Consider the following 26,470-nt stretch of genomic DNA (forward strand, 5'->3'; position numbering starts at 1 on the left):
GACAATTCATTGACGGTCACCTTTCACCCTCTCTGGATCATGCTCTTGTTAATGTGGCAGCTGGAAAGCACCAGTCGCCTGCACCAGGCACAGCCACGTGTGTCTTGCTCTGCTTCTCCCTCTTCATTGTTCTTCCTCTACCTCCTCGCTCGCACTGCTGGAGCTGGGCTGTGCTAAAGCTTGCACAGCACCAGTCCGGAGTAGCCCCAGAGGGGTCACAAAGCTGCTGTGTGAGCAGACTCTGGCCCTGGGAACTGGGAATCCACCTCGGAGCAGGCAGATGCTAGCCCGCAGCAAGCAGGACCCCACATCATTCCGAGCTGGGCCATGGGAACGGAGCCTAGATCTGCTGCATAGCAGTGCAGAGCGCTCACCACAGGGGAGGCTGGCTCTACCACAGTGATTTGATTGTTTCCATCTTCAGAATGCAAGCGCCTCGCAGTCCAAAGCCAAACCAAAAAGAGGGTCCAACGGAAAAGAACAAGCCTATGAGTTGGAGAAACTGCCCATAGGGGGGCTAGGCCCAAAGATTCAAAAGCAGGAGAGGGTGGCCCCGCTCCCTCACCCACAAGAAATAAATGCTAGGCTCTTTTTGTTCACCTTCCATTCTATGAGCCTGTCAGATTTTCAGGAATTTCTCTGCACCACAAGGGCTACTTACTTTTTTAAAAACATGGTTCCGATGTATTAACAAGACTCCTGGACCTGAAGCTTTACAAAAACCACCAAATATTATGATCCTCGAGGTAAAATCATGCAGGTTGGATGCGCTGTTGTCTTTGACATCACCTCTACAGCCTTTGAGGCGAGCTGTCTCTCGCTCGTCCGTATCTTTTCTTTGCATGCTGACAGCTTTTTGAAGCTGAGCATCACTGTTTGGCAGCGTGTACATGGAGACAGGAGCCACTGCAGTCTGACACCTTTGGTAACGCTAGTGATGACACTAAACCTGTCTAGAGAAGGCGGATGGACTGACAAAGTTGTGAGCAGGTTTAAAAAAAAATCCAAAACAGTGCAACGAGGAACAAACAACTGTATGTATGCCATTTGGTGTCTGTATGTGTAAAAGTCATGTGTGTACATCTGCTTGTACCATTGTGTGTGTTTGTGTGTGTGTAACTAGTGTGTGTATACCTGCTTGTGTACCATTTTCTCTCTCTCTCTCTGTAACAGTAGGGTGGGGGTGTACCTGAGTGTGCACCATCCTGTGTGTGAGAGACATTCCGACTGTATGTTTTGTTTTCCTCCCGTAGGTCTGTATAGCTCTGGCTGTTTCCTCAAGCATTTTTTCAATCATTTTGCTCCTGGCAGCCCAAATAGGAGACTGCTGGGAAAAACCCACTGAATCATAGCTACTGTGGTTATATATTCAAGCTGGCTCCAGGCCAGACTTTAAAGAGGCAGCGCTCTTTTTATTTTTGTCGCTGCCGTGGCAGTAATTCAGTGCAGGGCTCCCAGTTCCCCTTCCTCCCTGTGCCTTGCCGTTGCACAATGGACAGCTTTAAACCTGGGATGAATGGAAAAAGGGTCAGGCCAGAGAGAAACTGATCCTCACCCATGCTCTCACCAAGCCCAAATTAATGGCTCGCTTACTTGCCGTGACTTTTAAATCCAGGTTGGTTGTCTGTCAGAGAGAAGCCCAGTCTCAGCCCGCAGTTATGGGCTGGATGTAGGGCTCTCTGGGTGAAATTCTATGGCCTGTATCAGGCTGGATGGTCCCTTCTGGGCTTAAAATCCCTGGTGGGGGTCAGCAGTGACCATTACAGGTTACAAACCATAAGACATAACTCTTAGCACCTTCCACCTGAGGATTTCAAAGCATTTTACTAGCATCCATTTCTTAAACTTCTTTCTCTCTGTCTCACATGCCCCTTCCCCCCAGTATATACCTCTCTGAGAGGTAGGTATTATCCCCATGTTACATACGGGGAAACTGTGGCAGAGTGGGTTGGTGGCTTGTCCGAGGTCATGCAGCCATTCAGTGGGATAGTTGGTAATGGAAGCCAGGTGTCCTGTCTCCCAGGCCTTTCCTCTAATCCCTAGATGTCGCTGCCTCTATAATATGCCAATGGGCTTTCTGGAAGAAAGAGCCTGGCTGATGTTGAGAGCTGTTTATAGTCACTGTGCTCGGCCACTCTGCCCACGTGCTGTCCCTGTTCCCTCTTGTGTAGAGGAGCTTCTCCTTTGCCATGATCTAGAAGGCGGGTGTGGATCATAGGAAAGCTCCAAGCTGGGGTGAAATGAGGTTTCCCACAATGCAGGCGTCTGGCTCCCAGCTCAGATTTCAGCATGAGAAGAGGAGTTTCCCCTTCCCACCTACGCATGCACGGGTGGCTGTGTGAGTCGTGGAGGGTTTTCGCCTTTCTCTGGCATGTCAAGGATGGGTCAGTGCTGGAGGCAAGATACCAGCCTTGATGGACTAACAGTCTGATCTCCTATGGCATGTCCTCGATCGTCAGGCAGATTATGAGCCAGAGAGCTGCCGGGGGGATGACATTTCTTTCCTTTACAGACAGACAAGTGGGCAGGGATTCAGGAGACCTGGGCCACTATTCGTGCTCTGCCACAAATTCACTCTTCTGGGCAAACCACTTTTCTGCTGCATGGCCTCAATTTCCCTTCAGGCACTGCTGAGGAGCTGCCTTTAACGTCCCAGGTTTCCAGTCACGTGACAGTTGCTCAGTGAAGTTGGTGGTTCTCCAAAATCCATAAGCCCTGTACAAGGAGCTGGGAAGCAGAGGCAGGGTGGCAGGGCAGCACATCGCGACTTCTTGGGCAGGAACCTCTTTGCTTGAGCAGGCTCATTTCCGTAATGGATGTAGAGCTGGAAGCTCCCATGAGCCTGGACTGGGCCAGAGAGCAGGCAGCTGCTTTCTGAAATGAGCATGGCTGCGGGGCTTGGTACGGGATGGATCAGTTAGCTGTGACCTTGTCTGCTCTCGCCATCAACATCTCTCTCTTGCACACAGGCTCCAGCTAGTTCTTGCTTTGGGGCTGTCTTCTCCCCCTTATCTTTTCTCCAGCCATTTCACCACGGGGGCTGCTGCACTGGTGCTGCAATGACAGTTCTCATTTGCATCAAAATCGCTGACATTTTTGAGGGTTTCATCCAACCCCCTCCCTCAACAATTCATTTTATGAAGAACCCAAAAAACGTTGTGTGAAAATGGACATTTTTTTGTATAAAATCCATCTGGTCAGGAAAGTTGTTTTCCACTGGAAAAAAAAAAGTGTGAAGGGAAAATTTTCTGCCAACCCTCCCCAGGAAGCCATTGCTTATGATGGTGATGATGCAACCCCGTGAGTCCAGCTTGCAGGTTAAAAGACCCTGTTATGCAGAAGCTGCCAGATGCTTCCTCTTATTGTGAGGTCCCCAGAAGTGTTGGTCTCCAACCACTGACAGAGAGCACATGGCTCCCTCTTCACCTCCCCGCTCAGGTCCGGCTCACTTCCCATCCACCCTCGGTCTTCTGCGATGACCAGGTATCCTGCAATACTTCCCGGAGGCTGAACGCTCTGCCATGGAAGCTGGTGTGCTTGGTCTGCCCCTGCTGTGTTGTTGGTGTTAAACACAACCCCAAACCCAATTTCAGCTAAGAGCTTAAGTTGCATCCCACGTAGGCTGGAGGAAACTGGCTCTGTTTCAGAGCGTCTGACTCATCGAAAAGCATTTCTGGTTGCAATGGAGAATACAAATGATGGACTCCTGCATAGGTTATGGTTGCAAGGACACAAGAAAATTATGCTGCAGTTCAGCCATATCAGCAGAGCCAGGGAACAGCAAGGGCAGCCTCGCCAGCTAGCCAGCTCATTTCCAGTGTCAGGGAGGTGATGCTTCTCCGGCCTGTGCTCTGTGTGGGATGGAACTTCTCCCATTCTTGCTCCGATCAGATCTCTGTGTTGCCCCAGTCATCGCTTCACCCAAGAAAGGCTTGAGCTGGATCTCAGTGCGAGGGGAGGTGTTGTCCCTCATGCCCAACCCCAGTCTTGTGGCTTTGGTTTGGAGACCAAGAACGCGTCCTTGGAGGTTCTGTACTTCACTGTCTGGATGTCACCACTGCCATCTGGCAGCCCAGTGAGGTGGTGGGAGAAGGGAGAGAGCAGATGGTGCCACTGGGCAGGAAGGAGCATTTTCAGTCATCGGGGCACACCCTACCTGCTGCCAGGCTTCAGCACGCTAGGGTCGAGCTGGTGCGATCTGCCAGACACACTATAGATTAGGTCTGTTCTGCCTCCTAACTAGCCTGGTGATTCTTTGGTACTTGTCAAGCAACACATGCCCCTGCGATCCGGAACCTGCTCCTGCCCCATTTCCATGGATACAGGGTGTTTCATTCAGCTGTAGTCAGTCTCTTTTGGCCATTCAGCAGGCAGTTTCTGTCACAGCCTCTTAGCCCGGTTCGCAACAGAGATGCGGTGCTGGTTAAGTAATGTTTAAGTACCGCACTCTGCCAGCAGATGGTGCAGGAGCAGTGGCTGCAGCAGGGCTCACAGCTGCTCTAGTGCCCAGCTTCTCCCAGCAGGAGTCACTATAACAAATGATGCAGGTGATTCAGGCCCTCAGCAGGTCTGGGTTTGGGGAATGCAGCCTGAATACTGCAGCCTGGGAGTCCAGCCTTGAATGCTTCTGCAACACTCACACCACTGGACAGAGGCTAACGCACCCACACCAGACACCACTGTTTCTGCTACTTTATATTTGGAAAAGTCTTATTCCCCCACAGGTCCCCCCGCCCCCTCCCCCAGCATCCTGATTGCAAACAGCCACAGAGAGCTCAGGCAGCTCTGACCTGGGGGGTGGGGGGGAAGTTGCATTTCTCAGGGCCTGTTCCTTGCCAAACAGCTGGTGTGTGATGGGTCAGACCGATTGCTGAGTCACTGGGAAACAGGCCGACTCAGGCGCTCCCCCTGCCTTTGTCCTCCTTGGATGCCAATCTTGTAATTAAAACAGTTGGAACAAAACCCCAGTCCCCCCTGGCCATTCTGTCTGAGTCCCCTTGGCGTCACCATTTCTCATCTGCCCTATTTCCCATATTCTCCTTTTGAGTGTATCACCCCCACCCCTGCCTCTGCCCCCGCCCAGAACTTTGCTGTAGCGACTTAGATCTTTGAGCTGAAATGGACGATAGCCCCCTATTAATTAGCCAGCCCAGCCAAGGGCTGGAAACCCTTCTCTGTGTCATCTCCGATTTGTTTCCCAAAGCTGCATGACTTGGCACATCCTCGCTGCACTCAAGCTGTCCATTGCCCTATCCTTTCTGGAGGGGAGAGGAAAGCTTGAACACCAGACTTGGGACAGAATAAGGTTCCCGTCTTCTTGTTGAAAAACACGACTCTTCCAGCCCTAACCCCCGGAGATGGCCTGGACAAATCCCTGCCCCTGCGCCCTCCTCATCACGGGCTGTTGTGACAGCAGCATCCCCAGGCGCAGTTGGTGACTGACTCTCACCCAGCCGAGTTCACCAGGCACAGCGCTGCAGCAGGCAGAACAGCTCTCCTGCTCCCCGGCCTCCCTTCCCCCCACTGCACTGCTGCTCCTCCTGCTCATCTTTAAAGCAACAGCACTGAGTGAGTGAAGGGCCCAGTCCTGCGAGAGGTTGGAAGCCTCTAGAAATCATTGTCAGTTGAGGATGCTCAGCACCAAGCAAGATCAAGCCCTGTGCAAACGACTATCCCAGGCTGGCCCCACCCCACCTACTGTCTCAGCAATTTGCAGTGTCCCCTAGCAATGAGGAATTGAGTTTTGGGGAGGCCCAGCACCTTCAATCATGAATGAAACTTCCCCCCAGTTAAGAAGGTGAGTATTTGCACATGGGAACCGAATCACCAAAGGCAAGAACCTTGGCCCCAGGGCAGTTCACAGACCTCTTTCCCATGCTGCTCCAGAGAAATGGCAGCCCCACAGGACAGGGAAACTGGAGATGTTTCATTTGATTAAAGGGAAAGGTCAAGCCATGGGGGCACATTGTGGAGATTATTGATCTGTCTGGTGCTCCTAGCCCCTGGCAGAGGCTGGCTTGCAGTGTGAAGGTCTCATTCCCAGAGGACCTGCCCTGCGGAGGCAGCGCTAATGGGACATGATGCCCCTGCGTGTGGTGTGCCTTGCCTCCTCCTACTGGGTAGAAATAACAAACGCTAGATCTCCCCTCAAGCATAGCTCCCAGAAGAGACCCAGCAGGGCTGAACTCAGCCAGAGGGATGATATTAACAACGTAGTTAATTACATCTCTCCCATCAGGTGGCAGACCAATTCTAGCCAGTGCAGCAGACATGGGGTCTCTCTCTAGCTCCATCTCTTTCCTTCCTTGTTTCTTTCTCACTCTTTGTGTTGTTTGTTTTGCCTCTTACCTCCTCTCTGTCTGATCTCTCTCACGCTTCTGTTTCTGCGTCCTCTCTGCTTTCCCCCCAGTTTCTCTTCTTTCTGTGCATCTTTCTCTCTCCCAACCCATCTCCCACTCTTCCTTTTTGACTCCATCTGTTTCTCCCATTCTCCCTTGGATCAGAGGCATGAGACAACTCTTTAAGCCTTAGCTGTAAGAAAGCACTGCCTTTTGGCATGCAGGGGTTAATTCCTCCTTTCCTGCTCACGTGGCTGACTATTTCATCAGACTTCCCATTTTATTCCATGCAGGCTTCCATATAGGAGACAGGGGTAGGTTCTGCCTGGAACACTGGGTGGGGCATCCCCTGGTGTACAGCTCGCCTGGGCCACAGTGGCAAGGGTTTGTTCAACCTCAAGCAATTTTGCAGTCACACAGGCTTTCTGATTGTGTCAGGTCTTAGCATCTGAAAGCGTGGCACCAGTCAGCTCTTGGCTGGGAGGCCTTCTACAGATGACATGGGGTTGGTGATTCAGTAGGTGATGCTTTTCCTGCTGACCCAGTACCCTGACATAGGATTAGTGGGCGTGTCCTCTTCTAGAGGGGACATCATTGACAGAGATGTCACAACTTTAATGAGAGAGACTGACTAGCCCCATGTTATTGAGCCTCATTCTACATTCCTCCCCTCCACGTGCACATCTAACCTACCTAGAAATTAAACCAGTGCCTCTGGCCTGCCACCAGGCTGACCCGAAGCGGTGGTAGAACAGCTTTGAAAAGTTTGGTTCCAAAGTGAGCAGGGCACCTCCTCAGCTACACTGACGTCCCTCTGCTGCCTGAGATGGGCTCCCCCAGTTCCACCAGCTGAGACACAGGCCGTGGGCATTAAAAGAACACAGTGGCTTTCAAGTGCAAAGATGTTGACTTATCTTTTCTGGCCCATCATCTCTCTAGGATGGCTTGGCCTGTAAACTCCACGTGTGCTACCTGATCCCCCAGTGTTAACTTCAGCTCAGCTTCTCCTGCCCTGCTCAGGGGAGAGACTCCGGGTCAGATCCAAAGCCAGTTAACTAACAGAAAGGCTCCCAATGACCAGTGGGCTTTGGGGCAGGCTCTAAGAGTGGGGTGAGAAGCCTTTGGGAAGGTGGGAGCCTGCCTTCCCAGGCTTTAAGGAGAACATCTGGCAGACCTTTTTTCTGCTGAGTCATTCCACCATTTTACAGTTTGCTGACATCAGTTCCTGGACTGATCCCAGGACTCTTTTGCAAGAACCTTAGCCCCCGTGCGCTGGCCAGATTTCAGTCTGAGCGCGCACAGTCTACGCACCTAAAATTCTTCCTTGGGTTTCAGTTGGATACAGCGTTCTACTTCGCTTCCCACCCTGAACCCTGTGTGGCGATGTTGCGGTGTGGCTGGTAGGCAGCAACCCCGGTCCACCCCAGAGGTGGCTGCATTTCAGTCAGGCAATCCCTATATATACTTGCTGTTAAATCCTCTGGGGGTGAATCACATTTATATCATGTCAAGTCATTATCATCGCCTCATGATGCTGGCAATGTGCAGTATTCCCTCCGCAAGAATGCAGTTGACTCCTGTCAGCACCGCGTATGCCAGGCTGGGATGAACAGTGTCTCAGTTCAGCACAATGCTAGCCAGAGAGGGATAACGACGCCCAGAGTTTTGCTGACAGTACATGAAATGGCACTCGCTGTGCCTGGGATTGCAGTGCTCCTGGGTGCATTGCAATTCCTGACGACTAAGCAAGGCTCCTAGGGGTGCGTTTGCCATACAGATGTGTTAGTTGTACGGCAGAACAGAGCTGTGCCTTTGTGAGCCAGCCGGAGGTCATGGAAATCCTACCGGGAAAGACAGGGAAATCAATGCAGGCTGTGTAGCCACGTTGCTAAACTGAGGAAGAAGCGCAGAGGCAAACTCCACTGCGGAAATGAGCCAGAGATAGAGAGGAACTGATGAGGAATTAATTCCAGCTGTCACCTTTTCAGTGGTTGAGGCAGATGGTACGTGTATTGCAAGTGTGTGTGTGTGTGTGCGTGTGCGCGCAATATAGAGGGATACAGATCTCTGTAGACTTTACATTATGCTGGAGCCAATTTGCAACACCATATTTCAGGTTGCATATATGTCTTGTATGCAGCCTGCATGAGTGGGGGTGATACCCATGTGATATATAGCATTGTGCATGTTCCTTGCACTCTGCCCCATCCCCCAGGAGATCATTTCTAACCCTCCAAACCCTCAGCCTGCTTCAAACAAGTTAGGCTGATCCAGATGCATCGCTCCGGGATGTGAAAAATCCACACCCCTGAGCAACACAGCTGTACCGCCCCACCCCTGGTGTAGACAGTGCTAGGTCAGCAGAAGAAGTCTATCTACTGCCTCTCGGGGAGGTGGATAACTTACGCCGATGGGAGAATCCCTCCTATTGGAATAGGTAATGTCTCTGCTGATGTGCTACACCGGTGCAGCTGCAGCATTTCAAGTGTAGACAAGCCCTTGTTTCTGCTACTGGAGGGCTGGAAATCTGAATGAAGGGGAGATTCTCAGTGGGTCTGGCCCTGGTGCATTGTGAACTGTTGCAGCCATGGCACTGTTGTGTCTGAGAAGTCTGGTCAGTTACGTGCTCTCTCTCGAGGCCTTCATGGTTGGATTGCTAGTAACTTAAGGCCCCAGTCTTGCAATCAGATCCACAAGGGTGACTTTTGTGTTATCAGGAGCCCTTTAGCTTCAGCCAGTTCTGCCTGGGTGTCTGCAGTGACAGGATCGGGTAGTTTGACGGGCTGCAGGACACACACAGTAGTCCCAGGAACAATCCTTCACACACTCTCAAGAGGATTGCGAAGCTAGCTTTCCTATACAACATGTGGTTTTTGTAGGACTCCCAATGGCATGAAATGGTTTGAAGCTTTCATTGGCTCTTGTGTGAGCTGACCTGCATAACTCCTGCTGCTGGGGGGGTCATGTGGCCATCTCACATGATTGCTGGTGAAACCTTTACATTCAAATGCACTGTCATGTGTTCTGTCTACTCTGTATTTATGTCATGGTTGCTACACCACATCGCCTTCATATGGCTGCAAAAATAAAAGGGTGACACTTAATTCCGTGGCTTGAGGGCAGTTCTGTTTGTTACACAACAAAGTGTCTTGTAAATACTTGTGGGGTATAGAAACACAAACATTTCACCAGCAGTGGAAATGCAATCACTGCTGGGGTGGATCACACAGCAGCTGTTTAGTGCTGCACAGCAACAGTTTAGAACAGAAAGTGAGGCACACCAGAGAGAATCCAGGGTAGCAGCTTGTCATTGTCGAATTGGAATAATGTCGGGGATCAGGGGTTAACACCCCCGCTCCAGTGAATGGAGGGATCTTTGTTGTGACCAAGAGGAGCCAGGACCCTGATCTGAAAGTTGTTCTGAAAATGAGGTTTACTGTCCTTCCATGAGACTGTGAAATTCCAGCCCAGCTGCTCCGATAGGGAGCAAGCTCAGCCCGTTATTCCACAGCGAGGCACGTGCGAGATGTAGAACTGCAGAGTGAACGAGTGTTCTGCTATTTCTCTGAGCTGATTGACTTGCCATCCCTCGGGCCTTCGTGGAAAGGCCAGGGGTTAGACCCACCTGCCATTCACACCGGCAGGAACTCCGCCAGCAACAACACAGTTACTCCACATTTGCCCTCAGGTAACCAAGGACTGGATCCAACCCTATAACTCTGGATTCAGCCCTTGTCATTCGGGGGTCCCGTGTTTTTTGCATCGAGTTCCCAGCACCTGCCTGGGAACCTTCTGTGCTGCTGTATTACAAGGGACATTATTTATACTGTAATTAGGGAGTGACTGGGAAATAACCTCATTGTCATATTTATGAAGTTACTTACAGGCAGTGTGTTCGCAGGGATGGAGCAGACTTGCTACAGGAGGGGACTGTGAAAGGGCCAGCCACCCTGTGCTAGGGACCCAAGTGCTCAGGGACTGTGAAAAACTTGGGTATAGAGGCGCGTTCCTGCTGCTCCTGTTAACCTGCAGGGGCACTGGAGTGTAGCCTGCCTCAGGGTTAGTGCAGGGGACTCCTGGGTTTTCTGCCTAGCCCTGTCACTGACTCACGGGCAAGTCACTTAGGGACGGATCCTGCCAGCCGTACGTTGATTTGTACCCTGTTGATTCCAGGGTGAGTGAGTATTTGTGGAGGAAGGCACTACCCAGCATGAGCAAAGGGGGTCAGATTCAGGCCCTTAGGGTGTGACAGTCAGAGCTGCTTAGCACCCTAGCTCCATTAGGAATTGTGGGCACTCAGCACCTCTGGAAATCAGGCCCTTCACCCCACTCGATTTCCCCATTTCTTAAAATGTTATTAACTTTAGAAAGCATTCTGAAATCCTCGTTTAAAGGTGTCCTGAAGGAGCTAAATGCTGTCGTTTGAGATTTTCAGCTGCCCTGGGGAATTAGCCACACAACTCCCATTAATTATGATTTACATTATTACCCCCAGCAAAGGATATGCTAAGACAGAGGTAGGCAACCTATGGCACGTGTGCTGAAGGCTGCACGTGAGCTGATTTTCAGTGGCACTCACACTGCCCAGGTCCTGGCCACTGGTCCGGGGGGCTCTGCATTTTAATTTAATTTTAAATGAAGCTTCTTAAACATTTTGAAAACCTTATTTACTTTACATACAACAATAGTTTAGTTATATATTATAGACTTATAGAAAGAGACCTTCTAAAAATGTTAAAATGTATTACTGGCACGTGAAACCTTAAATCAGAGTGAATAAATGAAGACTCGGCACAGCACTTCTGAAAGGTTGCCGACCCCTGCACTAAGGAATGATGTGTATTGTAATCTGGTGCATAATGCCTTCTATGCTCCACCCCAGAGCTGGCCGCATTTCAGTGGAGGATAATAGAAATACTTAGCTCTTACATAGCACTTTTCATCGATAGATCTCAAAGCAGATTGAATCTTTCTGGTATATGCCGTCTACACAGGCTTGGCAGAATTCGTTTAATTTTTTTTTTTTATCATTTCAGTGGTTGTCAATGTTTATTTTAAGCCTTTTTTTCAGTGTTTATCAATTTAAATTTTCAAAGTTGTGGGAAATTATTGGGGGGATCAGACAACCGGGGGTGGGGGGGTGTTGTCAGACAATTACTTAATGTCGCTAGAGATTGAGATTCAAAGAGTTGAAGCTTTATAATCGTTAAAACACAAATTGTCAGCATTACAGGTCAAAATATGCAAAGCAAATATCCTTAAATCAAACAAAGTTCTTGAGCAACATTTTTCTTACTTTGCCTGTGTGTAAATTTCAATTGTTGTCAATGGAAATATTTTCTGTGTGTATAGTGAAATCGACATTTACTGACATTTACTGATCAAAATCGAATTCTTCCAAGCCTGTGTAATACGGAACGTAAAATGCTTGGGGATCCTTCAAGGGCGTAGACACCAGGGACGATGAAGAGCTATTGAAGCTAAAGGCCAATGCTAGCATGAGACCAAATGGGGATAAACCGGCCCTGAAGGAATTTAGGCTGGAAATGAGAAGAAGGTTTCTGACCATCAGAGGAGGGAGGCTCTGAAACAGGCTCCCACTGAGAGGAGTGAGGACAAAAGAACTCAATTCTAAGATGCAGCTTGGTAGATTTATGAACGGGCTGATGTCACCAGGTTGCCTGCCTGTGGTAGCAGAGATTTGACTTGATGACGCGGGCCCTTCCTGTCCTCTGGCCCTGGATGAAATGTGCTTTTTTCGGTTGGAGGTATTTGTTTATCCCTTAGAACAGGGAGAAAGATTGTGGGTAACGTGGCGAACTCCCAGCTTAAATAGCCTGTTACGGCAGGATCTGCCCATCAGCCCTTGGTGGCTGAAACATCCGGGCTGGTGCTGTACAACGAAAGCCCTCTCTTCCCTTCCCCGCCAGTGTGTGTGGTGAGGATGCTCTCCTAGGATCCGATCAGCACTCCTTCCTTCCCTGGGGACTGACCTGAAATGAGTCACGTTTGCAGGCGAGACAGGTGGAGGGGCAGTGGGCTGATACTCAGCGCGGTGCAAAGCAGGCGTACCTGGTCGGGGTGCGAAGCTTTCTGCTTGCCTGCTGGTTTGTCTGAGGAGGGCGGTCCCTAGGGGGGATGACGCTGAGGGTTTTCGTGTGAGGAAGCTGGCCTGGCAGTGTGGGAAGGGAGCCCAGTTCCCTGCTCTGTGCGGCGAGGGCTGCTGCGACTGCAGTAGGCATCAATCAATGCGTGGGGGTGTTAAAGTTAGCGAAGAGGCTGCTCCGCAGAAAGCAGTGCGGTGTATACGCAGCACCAGTCCGGGGGAGAGGAGCAGCGCTGCAGGCATGGGGACAGACAGCGCTTGCCAAGGTAGGAGCTGCCCAGCAAACGGGAGCGAGGGGGAGGGAGAGGAAAGGCAAATGCTGGACTTCTTCTAGGCAGCACAAACTCTCCGGCCGGTCGCGGCTCTGCGTTGGGGCAGTACCAGCTCTGTTCTCCACAGACCATGCCCAACAGACAGACACATGCAGGGGCTGGGGTTAGCCAGGAGCTGCCAAATGAAGGCATATCCTACCCAGTTATGTCCTTGAGTGCAACCCAGCTCCCCAAGCGCCTCCGCTGCAGAGGGGGAAGAGGCAGTTTTCCCACTGGAGTTCTGCTTTCAGGGCTTGTTTAGCTCGCTGGCTCCTGCTGATCCCTGGGCAGGAGCAGCTGCAGTCGTTGTCCAGGAGCTGGGAGCACATTCATGGCTTTGTTTTGCTGTGGGACCCGCCGCAGAGCTGATGTGGCTCGAGAGAGATTGTCCTGCCCAGTGCAAAGCACCTCTCTCAGGCTGCCTTGGTGCTGGGGAAGGCTCAGGGCTGATTGGACTCCAGCTCAGGGTTTGCTGGGGACTTTAGGAAGCTTCCCCTGACTGCCATCGAGCTGTGCGGTTTTGTGCTGGGAGCTCAGCATCAGTTATTCCAGGGGCCCTCCTGTGGTGCAGGGTTCGGGCGCCCTCCTCAGCACCTTCCAGGGTGGGGGTTTCAGACCCTTCGGCTGGATGAGCAAGGAGCTCTCCTTGCATTCCTCAGAGCTGCCTCACATGGTGAGGGGCTCCTCTTTGCACCCCCTGCCAGGCCTTGGGCTGGAACGTCACGCTCACGCCAGCCCTGCCCGGCTGGTAGCGGGGGGGCTCCCTCTGGAGCTCACGGGGTGGTTGCAGGGTGACACACTAAGCGGCCTCGCCCTCCTCTCCCCAGCTTGGCTGGGTCCTGAGCACAGCCGCCCAGCTGTGGACCGACTGGGATATACCCTGCTGCCAGGGCAGTGAGCAGTAACCTTGCAAACTCACTGTTGTTTCTTAAAGGGCCAGCCTGCTGCTGCGGGAAGCGGTCGTTTCTGAAGCTGGGGTGCCGTAGTGTAGACACTTGCTATGTTGACAGAAGGGGTGTTTCCATCACTGTCCCCCTCCCCAAGCAGCCGTTGCTACGTCGATGGAACAATTCTTCTGTCTACACCTGGGCCTAGGCTGGCTTAACTACGGCGCTCAGGGGCATGAATCTCTTCACACCCCGAAATGAGGTAGCTATGTTGACCTAAATTTTAAGTGTAGATCAGGCCTGAGGGACTAAAAGGGACTAAATCCTTTCACTGCTGGCTCCCCGACTGTCCCTGCCGTGCTGCCGCCGTCCGTCAGCATTCCAGGGGGACGTCAGGAGGTGCCGGCATGTTCACTGCAGGGGCACACGGCCGATGTGCTCTGGGTGTGTCGGCATCATGGTAGATGCACTGTGCCTTGGATGTGTCCAGTCCAGACATCAGCACAGCACAGGGGCCCTGCATAGACACAGCCAGTGCAGACGGCGGCACAGCAGAGGTGCTTTGCCCAGACGGTAGCTGGAACTTTTGCCAGCAGTCAAGTAGTTCTAAGAGGTAGCAAGGAGAAGGGGCACAGGTTTGTTATTGTAATGATGTTGTTCAGGACCATGCACTAGAAATGTGCAGAATGTGAAGTCACATAAGATGCCGAGTTTAGGGAGGGGATCCCCAAATCCTGTGTCTAGGGATAGCTGGCCAGAAACGACCTGTGCTCAGATTTCTAGTAGGAGGAGCAGATGCCTGGGAGAGGGAAATTCAGAGACCAGAGAGACGGTGGGGGATGGGGGGGAGATTGGGGCGAGGGGAGAACACTTGAGGGTCCAAAAGAGAAGACAGAGGAACTCTGACTCTTCCTCAGACCCCTTAATTGTATAACAAGAGAGGTATGGAGAGCACAGTCCTGCCTGTGACTCTGGCTTTACACTGCGCTCTGCTGCCCAGATGTCCCACCGATGGGCACACGAGAAGGAGATGCAGATAAGAGGTGGGTAAGCTACGTTAGAGAAGAGAATGGAAAGGATGGGAGAAAGGCTGGAGAAAAGGGAGATGGGGAGAGAGAGAGGCTAGAAGCAGGTTAGATCAAGCATGAATGGGGGTGTGTGTGTATGTGTGCGTGTTGGGCGGGGGCTGAATAGAGAAGGAAGAAATTTAGCACAGTGAAGAGAGAGACGTATTCAAAAATAACCCAGATGAGAGTGAGGGAGTGAGATAGGAAAGGTAAAAATAGAAAGGCTGGATCAGAGGAGAAACTGTGCCTTAAAGGAAGAGGAGAAGGGAAGGGTTTTGTAGGGGAATAGATACAGTAGACAGTTTAAAATTTGTCAGAGATGGTGTAAGATCTGTCTGGGGAAGCACAGGTGCATAGACACTCTGGGAAACATGGAGAGAAAAGGGACTGAAAGTAAACAAAGGAGAGAGGAAAAGAAAACAAATGAGGGATGCAGACAGTAGTAATAGGTTCTAAGTGGAGCCACTAGCATTGCACGTCATTGAGGTTACCTGACACTTTCCATTATAAGGCCCTGTTTTCATTTGCTTATAACTTTGCCAGATTTGAATCCTTTGGGCTGAAATTTTCCATGCCTGGTATCTGACTCAGGCTGAATTTTCTGCAAAATGTGTTCAGCTGTTTCCAAGAAAGAGATAAGGGAAAACCCCATTGTTTTGCCATATTTAAAAAAACAAAACAAAACAAAACAACAACAAAAAACCCCTACAATCATTTGGTTGAGAAGCTCTATGCTGTGGAGTAGGGAATTTAAATTTAGTGTGGAGATGGCCTTTGTGGCAGGGCTGTCCCCTTTGACAGTCCTGTGAACAACTGCCCAGATCTGGCCAAATTATAAACCTTGGAGAAAAATCTGTGTGCACAGGCTCAGTAGAGCCTTGTTAGAATTTGGCAGCTAAATTCTCCGATGATTCTGTTTGCAATGAACATGCTCCAACTCAGGGCTTCATGGGCTCAGCAGGACTTGCCCCGCAGTTGTTGCCCCAGCTGTTCCAGGGCTCTGTGGGCCGGGCACAGGAACTGAGGGTGGGAGGCGCTGTCCCTGTAGGCACTGAGGTAGCTTGAAGTGTGGAGGGAGGGAAGACGGATAGGATGGGAGCTGGGGAGTAAGGGTGGGGAGGGACTGGAACTAGCTGGATAAGGACCCTGGGGGGAGCCTGGGATTGGGGCAAGGAGCTGGGCATGGGAGGGCAGAGGCAGAATCGTTTGTGACCACTAGAGAACACTCCCCTCTGATACTGGAATAGAACTCAAGATTCTAGATGACCTCTTGAGTTCCCTTCCAGTCTTGCACTCCTATGATTCTGTGGTTTCAGAGACTCACCAGTCCTCTGCTGTCAGCAACTATCTGTGTAACCTACCGGCAAAGTGTGTGTCCCATCGCCCTCTAGGAGTGGTCTACATACAGGATGACAACCTACTACTGCTTTCATTTACTCCGTTCGCTCAAATGGCTGAGGTCTGTGCGATGGATCTAAAGGTTCCAACCCTACTGATGACCCATGTGGGTGTCAGTATGTTGGCAAGTGATGGAATTTCTGTGTTTTCAGTTGGCTTTTTTAAAAAACCTAGGAAAGTAGATTGAAAAAAACCAAAAACCCCAAAGCTATGTGAAAGGAACATTCTTAAGGTTGCAAAGTCAAGCACTCAAAAGTTAGAAAATGCCAGAAGTAAGGATGCCAGTGCCATTGTGACTATGCATTAGGAGGATACAGTGTGTAATTACGCTATTTTTGTTTACATTCAGTGCACAGTACTGACCGTGCTGTGGAGATCTGTCAGGGTTGTTGAATGAAGGAGGCTATTGTCTGTAGGGCCCCTATGCCATCTGTTGTGGAAGTTGGAAGGTATGTAGTGAATGAGGCAGGGGATGGCTGGAAGAGAAAGGATGGTTCCATGTAAGGCAGTCAAATGCTGCCCTGGAGAACTGGCATGTGTCCCTGCCCTCAGAGTTCCTGCATGATGCTGGGAGAGTCACTTGAACCAGACGTTTTGCAGGTGGTCACTGATTGTGCGTTCCTCTTTTTCCGGGAGCCTGACCTGAGACCCTGGGGTTTGATTTGCAGAAGTGCTGAGCGCTCACAGCTGTAACTGAAGTCAATGGGTGCTGGACTTTGAACATATAAAGTGAGCTATAATGGCTGAGTACTCTGAAAAACCTCCTAGGTGTCCCAAATTGGGCACACAAAATTAGTGAATCATTTTGACCTTCATCTCTCTGTGCCTGAGTCCCCCTCTGTAAAACAGGACTAACGCCCCCCCATCTCACCAGGGTGCTGCAGAAATAAATTCATGAATATTTGCGAAGTATTTGGATATTGTTGTCGTGAGCACCATGGAAAAGCCCATGAGGACGTGAATCTGTCTGTCTTGCAATCAGGGTTTGAGTAGTGGGCAGTAAATAAGGCCTGAGACCACACCTTGAGCAACGAGGAGAAAACCGAACGTTGAAGTGCAGCTCATTCAGTAAGCATCATCCGTCCTGTGCACTGATTGAGGCAGAGGTCCTGTGCTAATACCTAGCTCGTCTATGTCATGAGCAGACCTCAAATTGCTTTACAATGGAGGTCAGGATCATCACTTCCGTCCTACGGATGAGGAAACTGAGGCACAGAGAGGTGATGTAACTCCCCCAAGGCCACCCAGCAGCTGAGCCAAGAACAGGACTAAGGTCTCTGAGACCCAGTGCCGAGCTCTGGCCTCTTGGCCATGTTGTCTCCCTGTTTATGATCATGTAACTAAAGGCTGTCTCATAATGCATATGGATAAGGGGGCCAAAATCAAGGCTGCATCATCAACCTTAACTCTGGCATTTCCTGACTTCGAAGTGCTTGACTTTGCAACTTAAATGTTCTTCTGATGTCGTTGTTTGGATGTAATATATATGGCCAGATCCTGAGTGAGTGTGAATGGGGATAGCGCCATTGGCTTCGACTGAATTGTAATTGACTGAACCAGATGACTCTGATGGAGGATCTGGCCAGATGGATTTATCTCCAAATGTTATGCACAGTATTTAGACGCAGCCCGGGAAAATATCCCTGCACGTTCCCAAGTTACGGAATTGGTGGTGGTCGCTGTCGGGGCCCCAAGTCTTAATTCCGCTTCCACTCCTGCAATTCAAACCTTTGCCCCCTATCTCCTAACCAACCCAGATGCAAAAAACCTCCCAACCTGTGATGTTTGGGTTGGAGGAGGCTTCATGTTCATTATTAGTTATAATTAGAGCCATCCACATCTGATCCACGATCCGCAAACATGGTCCGCGGATATCCGCAGATTTGCAGGGCTCTCGTGGTAATCAGTACTCCATGGAGACGCTGGAAGTGTCTGTGTCCTGGCGCACAGCGCAAACTGCTGATCCATAGATACCATCCCTGCCTGCTGATCTGACAGCCTATCTGGCCCAGTGCCCCCCACCAAACACAGAGCCGGGTTTGCTCTGCATAGATTGAGTGCATCATGGAACCAGCTGGCTCCCTCCAGGCCATAGGTGCTGGAACTAGGAGTGCAGGGGGTGCTGTAGCACCCCATAGCTTGAAGTGGTTTCCATCATATACAGGATTTACAGTTTGGTTCAATGACTCTCAGATTTCTATACAAATTGTTCCAGCGCCCCTTCTCCAGAGTCCCACATACCCCTTGATCCTGCCCGGTACTAGACCAGTGTGGCCACCACTCACAAGGTGGTGTTCTTTTAAACCCCAGCTCCTGGAGTCATGTGAAACCTCAGCTTTCAGTTTAAAAAGAAATGAGTTTCTAGCCCTTGTGGCTGCAGAGAAAAACCAGAAAACACGACCCAGGCGCACCCCAAAGGCTCAGAACCAGATACAATAAAAGAACCCCAGTTTATTTTTTATTTTTTTTTAAAAACCCATGATTTTTAAGCGCATCGCATGACTTTGGGAGCCTGACATACTTTCAGAGGGCCCGGTGTTGGCGGTACTGCATTCATGTCCCTGGTTATTTCGTCACGCTTTCCCCAGGGATTCGGTGCACTAACCATAGCAGAAATAACCCACTGTGGATGTGCTTGGTTCCCCTCCATCATTCCTCCATCAAGGCGTGAAGGATTTCCACCGTTCCAAGCCATTAGAGATGAACTGGACCGAGCCAATATATAGTGATGCCACTGGGGGAGCTGCCAAAAGACTAGTGTGATCAAGGGGCCCGAACTCCCTGGGAAAAGACAGGCTGGAGTGAACGGAGGCTAAATGCACACCCAGGGTTCCTAGGCTGAATGGTTGCTGGTATGTGGGGTAACGGGGGTTAATTGGCATAATATAAAGGAAGCAGAGAGGGGGTGAGCCGGGGAGGGAATGGTGCGAACAGGGGCATGGAGAGGTCTGAGCTCTCTAGGGAAGGCAAGTTAACTTCAAGGGCCATGTCCCCAGCTAGTGTAGCTCCATAGCCGGTGCTGGTTGAAGCTGGTGCTGTGTGTCTGTGCTGTCGGCGCTGGATCCGGCTGAAGGCAGAGTGCCCAGGAAGGAGGGGGAGGTGGGCAGGGGCTGGAATGGAGAAGGGAAGAGAAGCCTTGAGCTGTCGTCCCCAGAGCCTGAAGAGCCGGTCCTGGGACAAGTGTCGTTAGCGGGGGGCTGTTGTTCCAAAGGGGCAGGTGTGGGGTGTCTATGGTGTGATAGGGGTTGTGTCTAACCCCGATGTGTGGTGCTGGCACCCTTGTCCTCAGTGCAGTGAACCTGCCCTCGCTCCTGGGGTGTGGGCATGTGGCCTGCATGGCGAATTCCCATACATTGAATTACAGCTTGGCTTGGAGACCTTCCGTCATGGTCTGGGTGGGTTTGCCAGCCAGCCGTAGCTGACGACGGCTGGAGAGAAGGGGGCAGTTCCTCTGGGTTGTTTCAGACAGAGAATAATGCATCTACCTAGCTGAGCCAGCCTCATGCCGATGCAAAGCAGCTGAAATCAGTATTATCACTATTACTTGTCTGGTGGGAGTGCCCAGGAGCCCTAGCCATGGACTGGCCTCCCGTTGTGTTAGGTGCTGTACAAAGACAGAGCAAAGGGCAGTCCCTGCACTGGATTGACAGGGACGGGAATGAGATCAAACTGGTCCCCGGTGCTCGCGTACGAGCTGTGCCGATGTCGTGCTGTCAGACTCCTTCTCCGGGCCCGTTTGGATTTTATGTCGTGATGGGCTGAGGCCAGGCAGGCGGCTTGGTCTGCAGGGGGCTCTTTGTGCTCTTTGCCTTTGGGGCGGCAGTCGGGGCCACGGGAGGTGGAGGAGGAGGCAGAGGGACAGAGAGCCCTTGATCGCCTTCAGCAGGATCGCTGGCTGCCTGGGGCTGGCAGCCAGCAGCATGCTTGGGCCTGAATGCAGCCCTTGTTGCTGGGCCCTGGAATGTGGCTGTGCCAACGTGGGTCCCAGACAGTGCTTGCCACGATGCGCTGTGTCATTGCAGGGTCAGCTAATAGCCCTGCACGCATCTGCAGCGCTCAGCTGGAAGATGCTTCGCACAGCAGGGGCTGACGGTGGCTGCAGGACCCTCTGCTAGCACTGGGATGAGTGACTCTAAGATGGCCCAGCAGCTGGGCCCTGGCCCTCCCCACCGCCCTGGCTTCACCTTCCCTGCTGTAGATTTCTGGCCTGTCTCACAATATCACCTTTAAGTTAGGTACTGCTGGGGGCTGGGAAGTCGTGCAGGTCCCTTTCCAGCACCCGCTCCTGAGATGGAGGCTGCGGGGGGTGCCCTGGGGCTGGCCAGCACAGTGCTGGGGGCGGGGGGGTTCCCTGGAGCGGTCTGGCACAGCGCTCAGGCTGCGGGGGGGTGGGAATGGGGCCGATGGCTGCCGTGCCCAATGCACGTTGCTCCAACAACTCTTCTGTCGCAAAAGAGCGTGTGCAGTGTGGGGGAGGGAGGTGGGAGGCTGCCGCAGGTGGCAAATGGCTGCTGTTCTTGGTGTGGCAGCCAGCACTGGCTGCCCAGCCTTTGCGCTGAGTGAGCGAGGCTCTCTTCCAACTCTCTCCCTGTGCACCTGCCACCTCTGCAGTGCAGCCTCCTCTGGGGCAATCTTGCCAAGGCACAAGGGGCAGTTGAAAAGCCAATGGGAGCTGGGCACCCCACTCTCTCAAAAGCCAATGGGCGTTGGGCACTAGCTCCCTCAGGCATTTGTGGCAGTCCCGCCCCGTTTGCACAGGGCGCAGGGATGGGCTGGCTAAGGATTGTGGGACAAAGCCCTGCTCTTCCCAGCAAACTCCTTGGGCTCTTTATTGACCTGGCTGAGCAGGCAGGATGGGGCTTAGCGCCCCCTCTGAGTGAGCTGCCCTCACATGCACCGGAGTATAGAGCCCCTGGTGTGCTGTTAGCACTTTATCAGTCCTGATGGTTCTCTGCCCCTCGGCGTAGCTGCCTGGAAAGGACCCTGCTGGTTCCAGGGGGTCCAACCTGATGCTTGTGCCTCTAATTGAATCCTTCCACTTCAGTCAGTTAAGAGCTGGCTCTGTGCCTCGCTGGAGCCCTCTATGCAGGCCTTGTGCTAGGGGCAGATGGGGGCATTCCTACAGCACAATGCCTGTAAGGGCAAGTTAGGGCAGCCTCAGGGCTGCTCAGACGTGCTGGGGCTCAACTAGCAGTGCAAGGATCCAGGGAGGTGTTGGGCTCAGTGGCCATTAAGGGATGACCCGGGGCCTACCTCTAACTCACTTCCTGCTACACACTGATGCAGTGCAGGGCAGAGTCAGGCCCTCCTGGGGCTGGGCACGGGCTGGGGCGAGGGACAGGAGATGGGATTGGGGATGCTACAGCTGCTGGAGTTGCCCCTGGAGGCTTGGGAAATGGTTAGTTAGGAATCACGGTTACAGACTTACCAGTGGTGACCCTTTCCCTGGGACACTTCTCACTCCCAGCCTGCCACAGCCTTGCTGTCTCCCCAGCCTATATCCGGCAAGTCTCATCCCACCCCGGGAGACTGCGGCTTTCACAACGTTTAGAGCCAGATGTAACTTATTGCATTGGAACAAGGAGGGGGGCTGGCTCGTGTTGCTGCACGATTCCCCTCTCACTGCTGTAAATCAGGAGACACCTCAGCACAGCCAGTGGAGTGGAAGTGTGGCCAAACTGGAGCAAGAGAAACCCCAGGCTTCAGATGAGGAAAGAAGTGGGGCCTGATTCTGACGGACACAGGAGAGAATGGATTGGCTGCGGGGATGGATCCTTGGGGTCTGGTTCTGACAGATCCAGCAGAGAATGGATGAGCTGGGGCAGTATCTGTTCATGGGGGGCGGGTATTACCAAGTGAGATGGGTAGATGCCCATATTCTGACATGCATATAGAGCAGCTATGGCACTGATAAGAAGAGGAGTGGCAGCATTAGGGTGACCAGATAGCAAGTATGGAAAAATTGGGAGTGTGTGTGTGTGTGTGTGTGTTGGGTAATAGGCACCTATATAAGAAAAATCCCCAAATATCGGGACTGTCTCTATAAAATCGGGATATCTGGTCATCCTAGGCAGCATGTGGGGCACTCAGGTGGGGAGCAGGGCCTTACCCTCCAGCACAGCGGCTGCTCTTGTTCATGGCTTTTTGCAAAGGAAAAACCAAACCAAACCCAGTAACCTGAGTGGGACATTGGTTAGATTCCTCCTGTGTGGGCTTGTGGATGTAGAGGCTTTCAGAGTCCAACACTGTGTCTCTACTTGGCATCTCCTCATGTCCCTGTGACCTGCCTTCAACAGCACAGCTGGCCCTCGGGGAGCGGGCACGGGAGGCAGGTAGAGCTGGTCATGGAGTGATTTCCTCTTGGCATAATGGGATCGTGTACATGTGCCGGCTGGGGAATTGGTGTCTATGGAAACAAAGCTCCTGGGAGGATATAGCCATGTTTGTTCTTTGGCAGGAGCCAGGGAGATGGTCCCCTTCCCCAAACTCTCTTGCCTGGTTCTAAGCACACGGTGGGGATGTCCTGGTGCCTTCTCCTCTGTGGTCTCCATGATCATTTTTCCGTTATCCGCAGCTCGAAGAGCTTTGTTCCGTGGGCCCTTGGCTGGGACCATCCCAGCTCAATCACTGTTGCGATGTATGAGGATGCATGTACTGCTCTGCTCTAGTGATCATAGCAGGCTTCCTCTTCGTTTGCTGAGGGCGCATTCCCTTCTCCTTCAAACCCACTGCTTCCCTGGGGCTGGAATCTGTCTCATTAACTCCACTGAAATCATTAGGGTTACCTCAATGTGGTGTGAATCTTTGGTATTTATACAACCCTGTCACTGTGGTAGCTGAGCATCTCGCAATTCGTAATGTCTCTTTTCTCCCAGCACCCCTGGGAAGCAGGGCAGTGCTATTACCCCATTGTACAGATGGGGAACTGGGGCCTACGGAGGCTAAGTGGCTAAGCCAAGGTCACACCAGAAGTCTCTGGCAGAGGAGGAAATGGACAGTTTTCTCCATTCTTAGACCATTGTGCCGATCACTGGAGCATCCTTCCTTTCCTTACTGCAGATTTTCGTAGATTTCAAGGCCAGAAGGGACCTGGATCGTCTAGTCTGGCCACCTGTATAACACAGGCCAGAAACCTGCCCCAAAGTAATTCCTGCAGCAAATCTTTTTGCAAAAGAGCAAATCCTGATTGGAACATTTTCAGGGCTGGAGAATCCACCACGGTCCTTGGTAAAGTGTTCAATGGTTAATTACTCTCACCATTAAAAATGTACGTCTCCTTTCCAATCTGAATTTGTCCAGCTTCAGCTTCCGTCCACTGGCTCATGCTATGTGTCTTCTGCTAGACTGAAGATCCCATTATTAAATATTTGTCCCCCGTGTAGGTACTTGAAAACTAATCACGTCACCTGTTAATCTTCTGTTTGTTAAACTAAATAGGTTGAACTCCTTGAGTTTACCACTAGAAAGCAGGTTTTCCAATCTTTTAAACATTCTCGTGGCTCTTCTCAGAACCCTCTCCAATTTATCAACATCCTTCTTGACTTGTGGGCAGCAGAACTGGACACAGTATCCCAGCAGCGGTCACACCAGAGGCCAAATACAGAGGTCAAATAACCTCTCTGCTTCTACTCGAGATCCCCCTGTTTATGCATCCAAGGATGCTATAGCCCTTTTGACCACAGCGGCACACTGGGTGCCTCATATTCACCTGATTATTCACCCTGACCCCCAAATGGTGATGTAACTGAGAGCAGAGGTGGGCCCCCCATGTAGCCCTGCCACCCTGGTGTCCCCCACCTGCAGCCATCTCTCCACACCCTCTCTCTGGCTCCTGCCGGCTCAGATCTGCTAGGGTGTTGGGTCTTTTGGGCAGGGTCAGTGTCTGATCCTAGGGGTTGTAAAGCAGGGGTGAGGTAGGGTCAGGATTCGGACATCTGAGGGAAAGAAATTTTTTCCTCTGCAGGACAGACCCTGGGGTGCCCAGGTCCACACTCTGGGGGGGGGGGGAAGCGACTAGAGGAGAGGGGGTCTGACCAATCTGCCTGTGTCTCCCACACCCCACTTTGACTCACAACAGCTCCCAGGGCCGTCCTTAGGATTTATGGTGCCCTAGGCGGGATTATTAAACTGGTGCCCCTGTGCCTGTCTTGCTCTTAGCAACACAAACATAAGCTTACACTATTGGAAAACTTGCTACATGCATGTTATTAAAACCAGTTTAACTTAATTAAGCACACTGTAATGCTGATGGACTAGCACTAAAGAAGTAGCACTATAGAAAAAAATCTGATTTGACAGAATGATGCAAATAATATAATTTTTTTAGTTTGTCAACATTTTATTGGACATTTCTATGAAGAGGTATTGAAACAAGGATTTGTTTTTAATTAAAAGCAATCTTTCTGGCTTTTTTGGCTGCAAAATCAGTAAGAATGTCATCGTATGACAAAGACAAAGTGACGTCTTGTTTGATTGCAGGACTAGCAGGACCAGTCAAGTGTTCCTGACTCCTTGTAGAGCGGAGATAGTTTTTAATGAGCTTTAGTTTTGAGAAACTCCATTCTCCTGATGCTACTGTTACAGGAATTGTCAGGAGAATACGAGTGGCAATGTACACATTAGGATATATGTCAACAAGTTTGCTGGTATTTGTAAACTGTACAGTGTCCACCATCACCTTTGCATTTGGAAACTATGATAATGTACTCAATTCTTCATACAGTTCAAGTCAATGTAAATCAAAATGATCGCTGTGCTTCAGGAGGCTCTCTAGGTCAGGGGTCCCCAATGCGGTGCCCGCGGCTGCCATGGTGCCCACAGGGGCCTCTCAGTGCACCCGCGTACTGGCCGGCGGACGAGCATCCACTGAAATGCCGCCGAAATTCGGTGGCATTTCGGCAGCGACGCCTCTGGATGACGCCGCTTGCCGCCAACAAGCAGCGTCATCCAGAGGCGTCGCCGCTGAAATGCCACCGAATTTCGGCAGCATTTCGGCGGATGCTCGTCCACTGCCACGGTCTTTCGTCTGGTGACTGCCAGATGAAAAAGGTTGGGGACCACTGCTCTAGGTTCTTGCACTTTGTCATTAGTTGCTCTTGTTTTCCTATTTCGTTGAATTCAGTCCTGCTCAGCCCACGTACCAGCTGAGTGAATGGAACCCCAGGCCGACAGCGGGTTGAGTGGCTCAGCCAGGGTATCAGCTGCTGGCCTGCTCAGCCCACTGCCAGCCTGGGGTTCCTTGGGGGTCTCCAGGCCAGCAGCGGGTGCTGAGTGGGGCCGGTGGCCGGGACCCTGGGTGGCAATGGGGCAGCAGCAGGAACCCCAGAGCAGCAGCGGGCTGAGCCGCTCAGCCCGCCGCTGCGTGCCATCAAAAATCAGCTCGCGTGCCACCTTTGGCACGTGTGCCATTGGTTGCCGACCCCTGCTCTATACATTAGTAAGGAGATGAGCATATTACAGTTGTTGGAAGGCTCTATTTAGCAGTAACAGGGCTATAGGAAAGTCAGTCAACATTTTTTGTTTCTCTGATTAAAACTGGCCCACTCCCTTCCCCATACCAAACTTGTCACAAATAATTGTCAACAACTTAATTTTCTGTTTTTGGCTAAGATATTGATTTTTAAAAAAAAATATTGAAATTGAATTCAGGATTGTTAGCAAGCATTTTTGGCGAGCAAATTTGTTCAATGGCAATCTAAATGGCAACGCAGCACTGCTTTCATGCTTGGCTCACCCCCCAGCCTGCTGGTCCAACAGCTGCAGTAGAGGAGGAGATAAGTGGAAAACTGCAGGACCCCAAAATCCACCTGTTGGGGTGCAGAGTGGCAACAGCAGCAGCAAACCCTCAGCTCTGATCACACGCCAATGGGCACCACCACCAGCCCAACGGACCATGGTGAAGTTAGCACAGCATCTGATCTCAGGGACGGGGCACCTATGGAACCACAGCAGCTCATCCTGCCCTGTGCAGCTCCCCCCAAGTGAGATGGATCACTGCCAGCCCGGGGGAGAGACGCGCTCCCCAGCTAGGGTGACCAGATCCAGATGTCCTGATTTTTATAGGGCCAGTTCCGATATTTGGGGCTTTGTCTTATATAGGCACCAATTACCCCCACCTAGGGTGGGTGACCAGACAGCAAGTGTGAAAAATTGGGACAGGGGTGGGGGGGAATAGGAACCTATATAAGAAAAAGACCCAAAAATCGGGACTGTCCCTATAAAATCGGGACATCTGGTCACCCTACAGGTGAGTTCCTTCCCCCACCCCTTCCCAGAGACCCCAGCAGCCAATCCCCTCCCTCAGACTGTGCTGCATTCGGCTCTCTCTAGGACCCAGCAGCCCTGCTCTTACGTGCTCCACTGC

The 26,470-nt window shown here is 51.5% G+C and overlaps 1 protein-coding gene across 15 annotated transcripts in view; it reads left to right on the top strand.

Annotated features, from left to right (window-relative positions):
- EPB41L1 (erythrocyte membrane protein band 4.1 like 1) overlaps nt 1-26,470 on the top strand; it is a 158,346-nt gene that overhangs the window by 57,386 nt on the left and 74,490 nt on the right. The window contains exon 1 of one of the 15 annotated variants that reach the window (XM_044986125.1): nt 12,478-12,710. The exons of the other annotated variants lie outside the window; for them this stretch is intronic. The gene's annotated coding sequence lies outside the window, so the exon portion shown is untranslated. Of the gene's footprint in view, nt 1-12,477; nt 12,711-26,470 lie in introns of those variants that run through there. 15 annotated transcript variants of the gene reach the window in all.

This window comes from Mauremys mutica, chromosome 13 (genome assembly GCF_020497125.1).
Source record: "Mauremys mutica isolate MM-2020 ecotype Southern chromosome 13, ASM2049712v1, whole genome shotgun sequence".
NCBI classification, from domain to species: Eukaryota; Metazoa; Chordata; order Testudines; family Geoemydidae; genus Mauremys; species Mauremys mutica.